The 15,163-nt window shown below is 40.7% G+C and overlaps 1 protein-coding gene across 4 annotated transcripts in view; it reads right to left on the bottom strand.

Annotated features, from left to right (window-relative positions):
• Window positions 1-15,163, bottom strand: part of vti1a (vesicle transport through interaction with t-SNAREs 1A) — a 116,270-nt gene that overhangs the window by 65,625 nt on the left and 35,482 nt on the right. The gene's annotated exons all lie outside the window — the stretch shown is intronic.

Genomic DNA, 15,163 nt, shown 5'->3' with positions numbered 1-15,163 from the left:
ATGTTTCAGAACATACAGTCTGTGGGGTTTGAAAAACTTTCTTCATCTTAATTGTCTGTGCTGATATTCATCAATGTGGGAGGTGAGCAATAACTGAATGACGACCTCTTCGTTTTACATAAAAGTGGCTTTACCAATAATGTCAAATCAATTTTCACATTTGGATCCATGTCAGCTTCTGCGAACATGAGAGCCAAAGGACAACGATGGCTCAATTAGCGCAATGCTGCAGTGTGAGGGGGCAACTCTCTATTGACACTACTAAATCTGAGACGTCCACCATGTTCTGTTAATTGCCAGGTTTCCCATGCCACCACTTACAATGGTGGACCACATCCTGCTTCACCTGTTAAGACCAAATTGGATCAATTTGGTGTTGTGTTGACCATTAACGACAACAAGCCAGGTTTAGCTGTCAAGTCGGAAACCAAGACAATAAGTGCTTTACCTTTGTCCAGAGGAGATGACAACAGGAACACTGATTAGCACTTTGGTGCACTCCACATTGCAGTCTTTTAACTTTTAGGGCCAACAGTCGCTATGTATGTGCTGGCTTTCTCCAAGAAAGCACAGTGGTCATCATAGAGGGTTGACAAGAATGACCTGTAACATTTTATATATCCAATTGGAAATAGTCCATGTATAAAGGGACTGTGTTATTAAAAGACATGGAACTGTAAGAAATATGTCCAATTGCAATCAGTTCCAGCAAATTCTGCATTTGCACACACTGACAATTTGAAACTTGAGGTTACCACATGAGGTCTACTCACATGTAAAGAAACAATACATAGAAGAGCTGATACATCCATCATGCAAACTGAATAATGGAGCTGAACATAGGAAAACTGCAGTGAGTTCATCCAGGGTGTGCTCCCCCCTCACGCTGTGATGAGTGTTGCACAGCAATAGTGGCTATGCATGGCCAAAAATAAAACGCCAGGAAATATGTAAGTTGGAACTATATCGAGTGCGCAATGCAGCTTTTGCAAAAAAGGTTCTCAAGATGGGGAAATGCTAAGAACTGTAGGAACTACTAACACAGCCATAGCTAAAGACTGAGGGTGGTGTTACTTCACCTTTTATTTTTATCAACTCCTCACCTGAAGAGATGACAACAACAATAAATGCAGCATGTCAAGCAATTCTATGTTGATACAGCCTGATATTCCTTATGTCTCCATGCTATAGGATTGCACTGTTGTCCATAATAATTAAATAGTTGTTGCATTCAGTAACACAACGAATTGTTGTGATCAATAAAGTTTAGTTTTTTTCACTCTATAATACCGTATTTGTAAGAAAAATCTCCCCCAAAAAGATGGAACAATCAAGCCAATAACTTTCACAGCTCAAGACTGAATTTCACCATCGAGAAATAAAGTATGGTCTATTTTTCTTTTCGGATCAAAGGTCAGTTGACAAGCACACACTCACAGTATTCACACAAGTCCTTCCATCTGAACCAGTGTGGACTCTATATGGAGTGGTTCTCCGTAGCTGAAGGCGAAGTCTTATCCCTATGAAATCTAAAATAATACATTTACATCATGTGACAATTCTCTGATACAATGCCAAACTGACCAGAGAAATATGAATCCTGTTGATTTGGAGTTCATTTTACCTTCAAAAATAAAGCAGCCAACTTGGTGTCTTGTTAGTGTTTGTGCTTTTGACTTCTGAGATGCACACGCCTACCCAGCTTCACACCCTGTCACTTCAAGACTAAATGAAAAAGATGCTAACAGACAAGCAAACACATATTTCTTCTCTGAATAAAGCCTCTTTTCCAGGAACTGGGTTGGGAGATTCGTAGAGGAAAATAAAACATCAACAACAAAGGCAAAGAAACTCAGCAGTGACTGCAAAAGAAAGGAGAGAATCAAGTAAACGGAAGAGTGGTTTTCACTGCAAACCTTAGCATCATTTACTGTGATAAGCACAGCTAATACATGAGAGAGAATGCCTCTCTTTGTAGACCATTAACTACATATCCTGTTTGTGAAATGTATATTCATAAACAGACTGAGGATTGAGCAAAGGGGCCATTTGCAAACATACACATGATCTGTGGAAAGGGCCAACATGGTCGACATCAAAAGGTCCAGAGTGGGAGAGGTAAAAGTAGGCCAGGCCACGGCCTGAGAGAGAAGTGGCGAGGATGCAGAGGGTAGTGAAAGGAAGATAGGGAAGAGGCTGCATGGATGGAGAGAGAGGGAGAGAGAGAGAGAGCGTGAGTGAGAGAGCGCGAGAGAGAGAGGTGTTGGTCCCAGGCTGGGAGGAGCTCAGGTGTGAGTTGAGAGGAGGCACCTTCTGTTCATGGCTCTGAGGCCCCATTGCCCAGACAGACATGGGCCCCTCTTGTTTGGCCCAAATAAATCCAGGTGGCTCAAGACGCACGGCCTTGTCACTCAACACAACTTCACCCCCGACAAACGCACACAGGCCACGCGTGTGATGGCATGTACACAGTCAGAGCCACTCACGCACGTGCAGTTACCTGAAATGAGATCGTTTCTAAAAGGCGTGATGAGCATGGCTGACAGGGAGACGGTATCTGTTCTGCTGCAGATTAAAAGGCTATCAGAGAATTTAAGATGAATCAAGAAAACTTCCACTTAATCAAACAATATTCATTAATTCAAGTGATTCATTTATTTCAGTTTGTGCCACTAAATTTTTTTTTACACCAAAACAAACAAATGGCAGGTTTTCTCTTATCTGACTGTTGTTGGTTTTTTGTTTTACATTATAAACCACTTCACTGCACTTCTTTTGTTTTTGTATATTGCACTGATGTGCTCATTTCACTGCAGTAAAGTGGTTCCTCGTTTTTTTAGAAAACAGAGGCAACATCCAAGCTTAAGGTGTTGCAGAGGCAGTAAAAACATCAAAGACAAGAACAAACAATAGAGACACTGTACTTGAATCTCATCGACACAAACTCCAACAAAATGTCCACGTTTACGCTAAAGTCGGGCCCTTGAAAGGTCCCATGCGTTCACTGAACGTACTGAAATGCAACATCGGTTTGTATAGTGACCACCTTCATAACAGTTCTGTATCAGAGGGCTGTTTGATTTCTGTTCTGCTGTTGACATTTATGATTACTGTGCAACAAGAAGGCTTGGACAGATGGATTGTGCAATGGTGCTGCTGCTCTGCTCCTGGTCACAGACCTGTGCACACTGTGGCCACACATGCTCATCCCAATGACTATGAACTATACTACACAGGAGCTGACATACAGAGACTCAAGAAGCACGTGTTCATGACGGACTCTCGAGCACAAACAATGCGGTGCAGATCATGTGAAATGTGATAAAAGATAATTACTTTTTTTTGTTTAAAATGTGATAGAAATGACCCGCATCTCTCTGAAGATCGTCTTGACAGATCTACCAAAAATTTCAACTTCTCTGCAAGAAATATGCTCAAACCACTCAAATCAATTACATCAAAGTTGGAGCTCACATATCGAGACTTGTTAAGTTAACTGTAGTCATATTGCAAAGGTAGGGTGCCGGAGCCATTGCTGTCAGTTGACGATGCTTGCGTCTAAATTGGGAGTGAAGGCCTCCCCAGGAGAGATGGGTGAACCTGTCACATAAGACTGAGGGAGCAGAAATGTTCAAAAAAACGCCACAGCCACACACACATACACACAAACACTAAACCAATACAGCATCTCCATATGCTTAAGATCTTAATCATCATCACCATCATCTGTTCTGTCCTTTTAGTGTGTGTGTGTGTGTGTGTGTGTGTGTGTGTGTGTGTTTGACATGAAAGAAGGACATCTGGAATACAATTATTCCAAGACACCCTCTCTCTCTCTCTCTCTCACTCACACACACACACACACATTTTCCCTTTGCTCTAAATTTGCATGAATTCCATACATCTGGCCTTTAAGAGGCAATAACAATTATTCATTGAGCTGGTTGTTACAGCCCAAATGCAACCGGCCACTAGACTAAACAGCTCATTAAAACAGCACAATACCTCACTTCAAGCACACAGGAAAATTGGCATGCAACTCTATCACTGCGATATCGTATGGTTCTGAATGTCCATTCTGGATAATATAATGAATTCTGAGTAGGTTTTGTGGAGAAAGTGAATGTACTGTATATTTCTTTTTGATTCTCTGGCACTGGCTTCTTTGTCTGCTCCCTCTGTCCATATTGTCTGAAATTTAGGCTTTGCATTTTTCAGGTAAGCCTCATTCCGGATGAGGAAAATTTGGCAATGAATTTTGATCAATGCATTGTCAGCAAAAGACTTTGCATGTTTATGCCTCAAAACAGACAACTACCTTTTCTTAAAATGGAGAAAATTGCTTAAAATACAGACTGGTACGAGGTAACGAAGGGTGGAAGTCATACTTTAATCTTATGTTGTTTTTTAATAAAATATTTTATTATGTATTCATATAAATCACTACATCGGAAGAAAATAATACATCTAAAATAACTGATCTAAAAATCAAAGTTTCTACTTTATGAAATGATGGCTTTTATTTTCCCTTCCTGTTACTTTCCCTTCCTGGATTATGCAGCTGAATGTTGAAAATGGGCAGAATTATAGCAGGAAAACGTCAAACAAATTAATGAAAAATCTTTGCCAAAAATACTGGAAAACTATATTTAAAAAATTAGAAACAACATCCCAACTATCAGGCGGCCTTCACCAAACATTAGAAAAGTCTACATCAATGCGTCGACTCTGTTCTGTGTGTAGTCATAACTACGCCCATATTCACATCAAACCTGAGATGGGCCAGACCAAGGAAAGTGTCCCTTAGGCCGTCTTAGCCAGTCCTTCACAACTGAGCTTTAAAAGATGGGCGACTGTACAGTACGCTGCAGTTGGCCTTGATTGATGATTGAGTAACCCAAGATCATAGATGTGCTCAGAGAGGACTTGCCGGTGCAGAGCTGTGCATACATCAGCCCTTCAGGACTACCACTACAGTACATACATCATGCGGTGAGACTGACTGATGTGAGCATGGGGACTATGTAGACCACTTAAGGGAAGCTTTCTACATGGCAGTCAACAGTCAAAGTTGAATAAAAATGATTATAGCACAGGAAAGGGATGACTTTGTTGTTATAAATCACATTTTATCCGAGCTTGAGACAACTGAGGTGCAAAGCACGTGCAACATGTACATATTACTGGGAGACACACATCCAGACACACACAGACACACACACACAAAAGCACACGTATTAACTTGAGCTGATATCCTTGACAGGCACAACTACAAAAGCATAACTCAGTGGTAAATAAATAAGTTCACGCTGTCTGCGTGCATTTTCTTTTTAGGAACTCTTGGGCTCACATAGACCCGTCCAAAGGATTATGTACGTGCATTCGTGCGTGCACAGAGGCCCCCTTTCAGCACCTTCTTACAGAGTGAGAACAAGCGGCGCCTCCCTCGTAAAGCGGCTCAAGGGCGCGGCCTATCTACCAAACGATAGAATGCATGAGAGGGATTGTGCTTCATTTCAACCAGCCGGCCAGCCTGCATCCACTCAGTGGCTTGGTTCATTTATATGGGAGTCAAACTGTTTGTACTGTCAAGGTTATGTTATTTAACAGGGGAACAGGGGAAGGATAGAGACAAGTTCCAGGCAATTTAAAATTCTGATGAGTGCTCCGCCAACTGCGGTATCCATAAGAAGTTAGCAGATCTGAAATGAGACCAATTAACTTCAATCCAGCCGAGAACAATTCTTTGAGACCTACACATTTTATTCCCTTGAAATCTCTGCCATTCAAAATGTTGTGATAAACACAGCAGTTATTTTTTTTTGCCCTGATCTCACAACAGAGAATCCAAATTTAAATTTTGGTCATTTCGGTCAAAATGGGACAGTCTATCTGTATGTGCACACAAGTGACACATAAATTAAAAGGACAATGTCAGCATGTTGTTTGTGGCGAGCTTTGCTCAAAACTGTGAAGCAGAGTCTCCCGTCCCAAAGCGAGACACACACACACACACACACACACACACACACACACACACACACACAATCACACACACGCGTACGCAAACACACTTGAGCAGCACACAGAGCACTCCTAAGGTTACCCCCCAGGACAAAAGCTTTACCATCCCACTGACTGGCAGATGGGGCAACCAGCTGACATCTCGGCCCAGCTCTGTTTCATGTTCCCTGGGTGTCTTAAACGGGCGGGCACCCTGTCTGATGGGCACAGGACAGCCAAGGAGGAAGCCGCTTTGACAGGGGATGGGGGTTGTGCTCCTTGGGGCTACCATTGAGGAAAAGAGGAGCAAGGACAGACGGAGATGGCTAATGTGCTTCACTGTGTTTGTACAGTATAATTGTGTGTCTTGCAGGGCGGGAGGCTCGGGGAACTTCCACAGAAGATGCAGATTAATAATGAGCTAATGACTGCGTTTATATGGCCCTATATGGCTTTATGACACAGGATCAAATATTTTCCTCATGGCTGGAGCCAACACTTACAGTTGCAGGGATCATGAGCATTCGTATGCTTTCAGCTTTCGACCAAGGAATTTAAATGTAAGAGTACGAGCCTTGCTTATTGTAACACAAAAGGTGCCACATGGCGGTTTGCAGACGTGAGGCTACAGGGTTTGTATTTGTGCTCCTGAAAAACATCTGTGTGACTATACGAGAAGTGACACACGGTGCATACGCTAAATGACTCTGACAACAAAGCACCAGCTCCACCATCTTAAGCTAAAAAGGAGTCATTGTTGTTGTTGGGTTGTTCCCTCGCAGACCTTTGGATGTAGTCCCCAGCTGGGAAAGTTACTTTCAAAATAATCTAATGATGGTTTATTTAAAGGAAATAATAATACAATAAGCATTAAAATCCTCTAGATTACTCAAAACCAGGAGTCTAATGACCTTCAACACATTGGCACTTCTACCAAAACACATGAAAAGTTGTGTAACGCTCCTGCTGCTCCTGCTATCATCTATTACAGTAAATAGCCATATTTCCACAGATGTAAAACTTTCATCTACAATTTAAAAAATTAAATGCGTCACATCCAAGTACTATAAATAGTAAAAGTATAAAACGGTTTTCCAGGAACCTTTCATAGACACATTTAACATGAAGTTATAATAACACTGGCATAGCAATGAATTTTGTCCTTGTGCCTAATAAGTTAATTACCGTAAACGCAAAAGTCACAAGTTTTGAAGGGATAAAATAAACATAAAAACAAATCTTACGCATAACGTACACGTGGATATGGTGGTACTGTATAAATTAAAAGTTACATTAACTGAGAAGCAAGAATATTTAAGAAAGTGAGGGCAAGAGAAGATTCATTATTTTAAAAAAAAACATCTATTCAACTGATAGAGTCAGTTGTTGTCTTGAAGCTCAGACAAAATATTACTCATTATTTCTTGCTTATTTTCATGTATCGGGTATTTGTATGTTACTTCTACACTGAGGAAGAGGATGAAGAATGAAACTATCTACAGTAAGTGAATGATAGCAGACTCCTTCAGTCAGCTGGGCAGCAAGCTAATATTGGTAGCTTTGTCTAAGACTGTGTGCTTACTGCTGCTAAATCTGACACACAATTTCAACTACACTGTGAATGCAATTGAGATTTTTATTTCATTTTTTAAAGATTTAATGTTTGAAAACTATAGTTCACTCTTGAGCCATTGGAGTCAGCATGGGCGAACTATTCCTAACCTGACAAACTTTATATTGACTGACAGATGAACTGACATATTAGTCCCGAACGTCTATTCAAAACTGAATGATTTCCCTATCCCAAAATATCTAGTGTGAAAAATATGCTTTCGCTTGAATGACAACAAAGATTAAGTAAATAACTGATTAAATAAATACTGTTGTTATAGGATTTGTACAGAAAAAATGGACGCGTCACAGGTACGAGGCTATTTATACATAGTTGTGAGCATAGCAAAAGGAAAAATGCTGAAAAGCAGTAATAGCTCTACTTTCCTCTCAACAATTTTCCTCCTTAAAACTGTTGAATCTGCATCAAAAAAAATGCCCATTTATGTCTGACAGCTTGACAGAAGACTCACTGTGAAGATTCACTGCTAATGGTAGTTTAACTCAGTTGTCATTACTCGAGTGCTTTGTAGTCGCTTGCCTCTCGCCTCTTTTTAAATAAGATGGTCGTCTTTTAAATGAGAACACATGTAAAGGAGGTGACTGGTCAAATAAAAGCCAGGGGATTTATTTTTTTTTTTTCATATCGTAAACAAGTGAAAAATGTAAAAAAAAAAAACATGTGACGTGGCTGTTGTGAATGCAGTCGTCTCCTTCCCAGCGTCTCGATCTCTTGTTCCTATACAGCAGCCTATCCACACTCTGATAAATCTCTTTTTTTTTTTTTTTTTTACTCCTTTTAGGGTTTTAACTGACATCAATCCTCTTGTCATCCAATGAGTCATTCTCATCACTGAATTAATATTTCTGATATACGTCCTCGGGTGACAAGGTGGCACAATTCTCTCTCACTGCCACTCCTTTACTTTATTTCAATATTTCAGCATTTTTTTTTTTTTTTTTTTTTTTTTTGGTTCTCCCTTTCCGTTTTTAATATTTCAAGCGCCTCAGATGTGGCGGCTCTTTAAAGCGCCCATGGGGGCTCCAAGTCCTCTCTTTTGTCTCCCATTTCCTTCTGAAACAGTTTTTCTTTAACCCTATGCGGCTCTTCACAGTTGTTGTCTTAGCGCTCTCCACTCTGTCGCGCTTTCTGCTGCTTTCTTTTTCTCCAGCCCCCCCCCCTCCCTCAGCTTTCTCTGTGTCAGCCAGAGGTCAATGCTACACTTTTTTCTTCAGCATGCAAGAAGGCAGGGGGTATCTTTTCAGTTATTGTAACCTAAAAATAGAAAAAAAAAAAATCTGTTTAAGGTTGGGACGAAGGTGTCTTTTAAGATATAGTGGCATACCACTATCTAGAAATTGGAGGGTGTTTCGTATCTTGAGATAAGGATTAGATGATATCAATAAATGATTGGGAGGAGGTTTGATCGAGAATATAGACCAATTTACAAACTGTGGCAAAACGGCTTAATTTTCAAGGTTATTACTAAGTGACACTGTGAATTAGTCAAAGCTGAAATCAGCAGTATTTTCTTATTTAATGCATTTTTTGTATTTATCTGTAGTGTAGCGGATTGTGATGAAACAAATAAAAATGTTAGAAATAAAATAAAAAATGGCACCTTTAATGTGGCTGGGGACACTCTTCATCTTTTACAATTGGGAAATGTTGATCCATTTGTTGGGTCGCACCTGTTCCGTTAACAATGCTAACGCCGTTGTTCCATAAATAACATATCTGAGTCAATGTTATCTGGTCAATCTTGAAAATTTTCACTATATACCCATCAGAGATGTGAAGCTGTCGTCTAAATGTGTGAAAGGTCATGGATGACGCTTCAAGACCCAACTTAAATATCTAATGTTTGATTAAATCTGTGCTAATTTACTGTTGAATTTAAAATAAATCTTAAAGAAAGGTTTAGATCGCGTTTAACAGTGTAAGCATAAATTCACAATAGACACGTTTCTCTTCGCAATGTTGCCTCATGTTTTCCTAAGCCTGAAAGCTCCAATGAGCTCTCTAGTTAGATCATTACTTCCAAGAGTCTCATTATGTTGAGAGCCTTGTTGAAGCTAATAACTGACTAAAGGTCTAATTATTAGATTTTCTTCTAATTTTATTAATGTTAGCTAGCACCTTGTGGAGGCCTAACAGAGGGACACCAGGAGGCTAGTCGTCGGTAGACTCAACTGAAGCGTTATTATTCAGCCAGGAAACGTTGATAGACATCTATCTTTGGTGTAAAGTTCATTTCATTTTACACAAACGTGTCACTTACTATCATCTTTGTCGCTCCACTTAACTTAAGCTAATATTTGGATGTCTGCGACAACACCTGTCGATGCACAGGGAAACAGACTTGCCCACGCACACACACACACACACAAACACATACTCGAGTCTGTTGGTTCAGCTCTTCCATTGAGGGTACGTATGCTAGCTGGCCATTGTGCACGTAAGGCCTTTTGTCTGTGCAGCCTGAAACTGGTGATTGCACCTTAGCTACCGCAGTTCAAGCGTAAACAGTGTTTTCATGCCCTGCGATATACACTGTTGCCAGTGGACCCCTAAATCCCTGGAACAGCTGAGTCCTAGGGTGTCAAAGATAATGGCGATTTATTGCAGCGCGAGGCTTTCTCATTGCCCCTCCCGCCCCCCTTTCCAATCGTCCCTCCACCCCTCCCCCTCCCTCAAACAGATTAAAATTAAGCCTTAAACATGTGAGGATGGAATTAACACATTTAGCGAGTCTCCTCTTCCCACATCCCATTTTCGCTCCAGAGCGGCTGATCCCCGCTGCCGAACGCGGGTGCAATTTTAATGACTCGCAACGTTTTTGAAGTCCACATGAAAAAAGCATCGCTCGCCGTTTGTGGCGGCGCTAGATATGGCTGGGCCACGGCCGGCCATGATTGGGGGGGACACACGCCGCCGACTCGGACTCCAGGCTCTTCGATAGGATCGGTGTCATTTTCCTCTCCACGATAAGACGCCTTGCTGACAAGGTCCGATTAGGAGAGAAAAAATCATTATTGCTACGCCTTTCATCCACCGGGGGTTTACCGATAAACAGCTCACCCACGGCAAGATTTTCTGAGAGTGAGATGTTATGCGTTGAAGCATATATATTTAGGGAATATGGTTTCAAGCGAAATTTCGGGGGTTGTTTTTAATAATTATTTTCTTTTTAAATAGCTATAGAAAAACATAGTTTTCCTTTAAAACGCATTTTAAAAAAGGCCTCATTTCTCCTCAGCTGAAAACTCAAGCTGTGAAATATTTAAGTTCTAGCTCTCGGCTGGAGTAATCAAACAATTATCAAAAAACTTCATATTCTTTTTGAACACAATACAACACGCTGATTGTATCAGCCTACAAAAAAGTGATTTATTATGCTATACCTAAAGGAAATCCACTTTAGCAAACTGTCCTTTTAAAAAGGGGAATGAAAAAGAGAATCTTAAAATATTCAAACTACATTGTAGAACAGAGAGAATAAAGTAAAATAGAAGTGAGAAAAGATTCAGCTACATGTTAGTAAGAAAAAGATTTAGATTGCATATATACTGTATATAAATCCACAAATCATTCATGTCGTGACGGAAGAAAAAAAAATCCTTAATAACAGCAAGTGTGTTATATTAATAGGTCACACAAAACTTCAAATTAATAATATTAATTTAAAATGGATCTGTTATCAAAAACAATTAAACACTGCTTGAACTGAACAATTTCCAAAAATGTCTCTTCCAATAAAAACATTACTTTGGAACATTTTAATTAGCACGATTTTAATTTGTATGAATATGTTTTATCAGCATTATAAAAACAAATGACATTATATTGCTATGGATTAACCAAATATTGTAAATTAAAAAACACAATAAAACTAGTCAAGAGCTAATAATAGCCCCTGCTTAAAATATCACTTGGGCTTCATAAATGTAAGCGATTACGTCATTTTGCTCAGTGTTTGCTTATGGATTTGAGGAGCGAGCACCACTTTGGTGGCCCAGCACCAAAAGAATCATCGAGTCTGATCTTTAGAGGGAACAGGGAGAAATAAAGCGAGTGGGAGAGAAACAGAGAAAGAGACGAAGATGGAGGGGGAGAGATAGAGTCGGGACAAACGTGTGCTGTGTTACTGGGCCACTCCAGCGCCCATGGACTCTCAGCAAGACTCAAAGCCACACTCCGCTTCAAAAGGGAGCCATGAAGATTTTTTTTATGTTTACAAAAACATATTTATTTATTTCTCGTCACTCTGTCATTTATCTATTTATTTCTTGCTGTCCCAGCACCCCTTGCTCTGCCACTGGAATCATGTTCGATGACGCCGACACGCGTGCCCTCCCCTCTTGCTCCCCCCTCTCTTTTAATACCACTGCAGCTGAAAATCAAACTGCTCTAAAACAAATTGATGTACTCTTTAATATAGTCGTCACATCATCACAGGGTCCCCACGCGTCTGCCTTGGTGACAACTGCAGGGCTGCTTAGCTTAGCCCGGCGATGGCTGCCACTTTGTTGGTCGCTTCAATGATTTATCACAAAAAAAAGAGAGGGAGATTGTGAGAGTGGGAAGAGAGAGAAACTGGGAGAGACAGAAAGAAAAGTCCCCTGGATCATGATGGAGTCACTGGCACCTTTGATTGACAAGGTCTAATCAGCTTATCTCCATCCTAATAAAGTTGATAGCCTGTGGTGCTGCTCTCTACCTGGCATGGTGTGAACTTTGGGCTAGGCTGGGGCCCCTGGGGGCCGGTCCCGGCCCTCTCTGCTTATCTAAACGGGACTGAAATCAATCCCTAATGAGCTGTTTTCATTTCGCAGGATTGATTACAGGCCCCTAAACACCAAGAACAGTCGCCTAAGAAGTGTTCTCAGCCTCTTGCTGGCCACCTTTAAAATGCAGAGTAGCAAGGCTTTTGTCTGTCTCTGTCTTTGTTTCAGCAGCTCATTTTGCTGGCATTGCTAAGTTATTTGTGTCAACTGAACAAGTATAAAAGGGGGATGAATTTTCAAAGTAATTCACTCCACATTTGCTGCTTGATGATTTGAGTTGGACTATTTTTAAATACAGCCTCAGAGATGCATTTATTCATTCATAACTGCAAAAATGAATATCTTTAAATTAAGTCTAAAAATCTAGATTTTAGATTTCTAGAAACTAGATGTGTAAAATCTAGGTTTAATCTTGAAACAGTCACGTCTCTGCAAGCAATCTACAAAGGCTTCAAGCAGACATAAAACTGCTGCTGCTACAGTGAGCCCATAATTCAAGTTTAAAGTCAAGCTTTAAGTTTAAAATCACTACTAATGTCTGAAAATGATTGCACATTTACAGCCCCACCAACAAAGGCTGCTCTGTGTCAACACAACAAAGCAAAGTCAATTTAAAGCTATTCGATTATTAGAGTGACGCCAGTAAACAAAACAGTGGATTTTTACCACCACAACTTGAAAATTGAGAGTTTGATGGAACATTTTTTGCCAGTCTTGTATGAACTGTCGATCAGTATGTGAGCCTCAACTCTCTCCCCCTCAATGAATAATAATCAAAAAGGTGGAACAGCTAATCATTGCAACTCAGATGTCTTATCTGACATGCTATTTATTTCTAAACAAGCAATCATAAATCATTCAAAATCTTTTCAACTGCGGAGGGAAGGACGAAAATCTGGCATGTCTTTGATTTAACATCAGTCAAGCCTCCACATTTGGGCATTTCAAATGCCCCTGACTCAAATGTCTTTAAATTGGCTAACTGCATGCCCTCCCTCTTTATTTAGGGCCCTCTTTAACTGGGCTAGCCCCCATGTCTGCTTGTTGCTATGCCTGGGCTTTTAAGTCAGTGCTCTTCACTAATGAAGTTCTATACTTTATTTATGAGACAAACAGAGGACCCTGGTTCTTGAGGGTGCGTGTGGTAAATAGCTCTGCATGTCCAAAGAGTCTCCTCTATATCCCTCTGAGGGCTCTCGCTGCTTTTGGCAAGTCTTTGTTTTTGCTAAATACACTGGAGACATTGAGAATGGTAGAAAAAAAAAAGGAAAAGAAAAGCTAAAATCTGATAAAATGGTACTGTGTGAAGATTCATCTTTTCTTAGAACTAAGAGTCCTCTTTTTCCCCTTAAATGTGACCTAGAAGTATCCTGGCTTTTTTGTTCCTGGTCATTAAGAGATATATTGTCGACGCTGAAGAGAAAAGGGGCCAAAGCTGAGTTTCTACGATATTTCTTTGTTCAGGATCTATCTCTTTGAAATAAAATGTCTTTTAGTTCCACTTCCCCCATTGGTCAATTACAGTTCTTAAGGGCTACTGTGTCATTGCGGATAGAGAATGCAACTTTGAATTACTGCAAAATAACGACGCTAAACTGCTCTTCGCAAAAAAGTACAGCTTAGATGTCTGAGGAGAGTTGAGGTTTGTGGCAAGAAAAGTATTTACAGTATGACTAGAGAGCGTCTGATTGGAGAAACACTTAATGCTCTAATTATTCTTGTTTAACGTCTAAGGGTGCCACACCTTTGTGTTTTAAAACTCAAAGCTTATTCCCCAACAATTGCCAATGCCATTTTCATAATGTGCATGAATAAAGAAAGCGTGGCGGACTTCTTGGAGTTTTATTTCATTATTTTGCATTTGTTGGTGCGAAGGAGAAGGAACTACAATAAACTGAGCTTTCGTTGAACTATAAAAATAACGTGTTAAGTGGTTTGCAAAAAGACAAATCCCAGTCCAGAGTGTACTGTGTCTTGATACTCTAAGAACTATGGCAGGACTAGGATCTAAATAGTGCAGGATTTCATGAAGATGTCTGGAAAGTGTTGTGACGAGCCGTTGTGGAACCACAAGAGTAAATATGTAGTTTGAAATGGGTGAACAACACTAAATTAAAGACCAAACTGAATTTTGGATCAGATGGCAAACACTGTCAAACCTTATAAAGCAGTGGATAAATATGGCTACCTCATGTTTGTGCCCAGTGTTTGTTGAATTTGAGTGCTTGGCATATATAGTAATTAGTCTTGTGGAGGAGTGCATATTCTCTGTCTATCAATGTTCTTTGTGCAGAAGTATTCCCTGTTTGACCCGGAGACACTGCCATTTCAGGTTGTGCATCTGAGCGGAGGGTTGGTATCGACAGCACAGTAAAGGAAGGGGTCATGGATTAAAGGCGCGGGGCGAAGCTTCCCCACCAAACCACAAACACAGCCCCAGCTGGTGTGGACCAAGCCAAGTGTGTGGGACCAAGGCAGGATAAACGAGCATTGTTCTTAGCTAGCCGCACACTCAGTGGATGAGACGGCCACCAGTGACACGGGGTCAAGGGGCATGTGGCCAACTACGGCAGGAGAAACCGCCGGGCCCAGTAGGTACTGAACACCGTTAAGCCACGGCCCACTTCTTTAACACCGACCAAGCTGTGAGGGAAAACATCAAAAAAACAAGCCAGTCTGGTGAATGATGCGACTGGGTAGAATTAAAAAACCTGTCGGCTGTCGCAGAATTTGACACAGCCGAGAAACTCGGATAACGGCA

This window comes from Chaetodon auriga, chromosome 20 (assembly GCF_051107435.1).
Source record: "Chaetodon auriga isolate fChaAug3 chromosome 20, fChaAug3.hap1, whole genome shotgun sequence".
Classification (NCBI taxonomy): Eukaryota; Metazoa; Chordata; class Actinopteri; order Chaetodontiformes; family Chaetodontidae; genus Chaetodon; species Chaetodon auriga.
The sequence above is the reverse complement of the archived record's forward strand: the minus strand, read 5'-3'. Positions and strand labels throughout refer to the sequence as shown.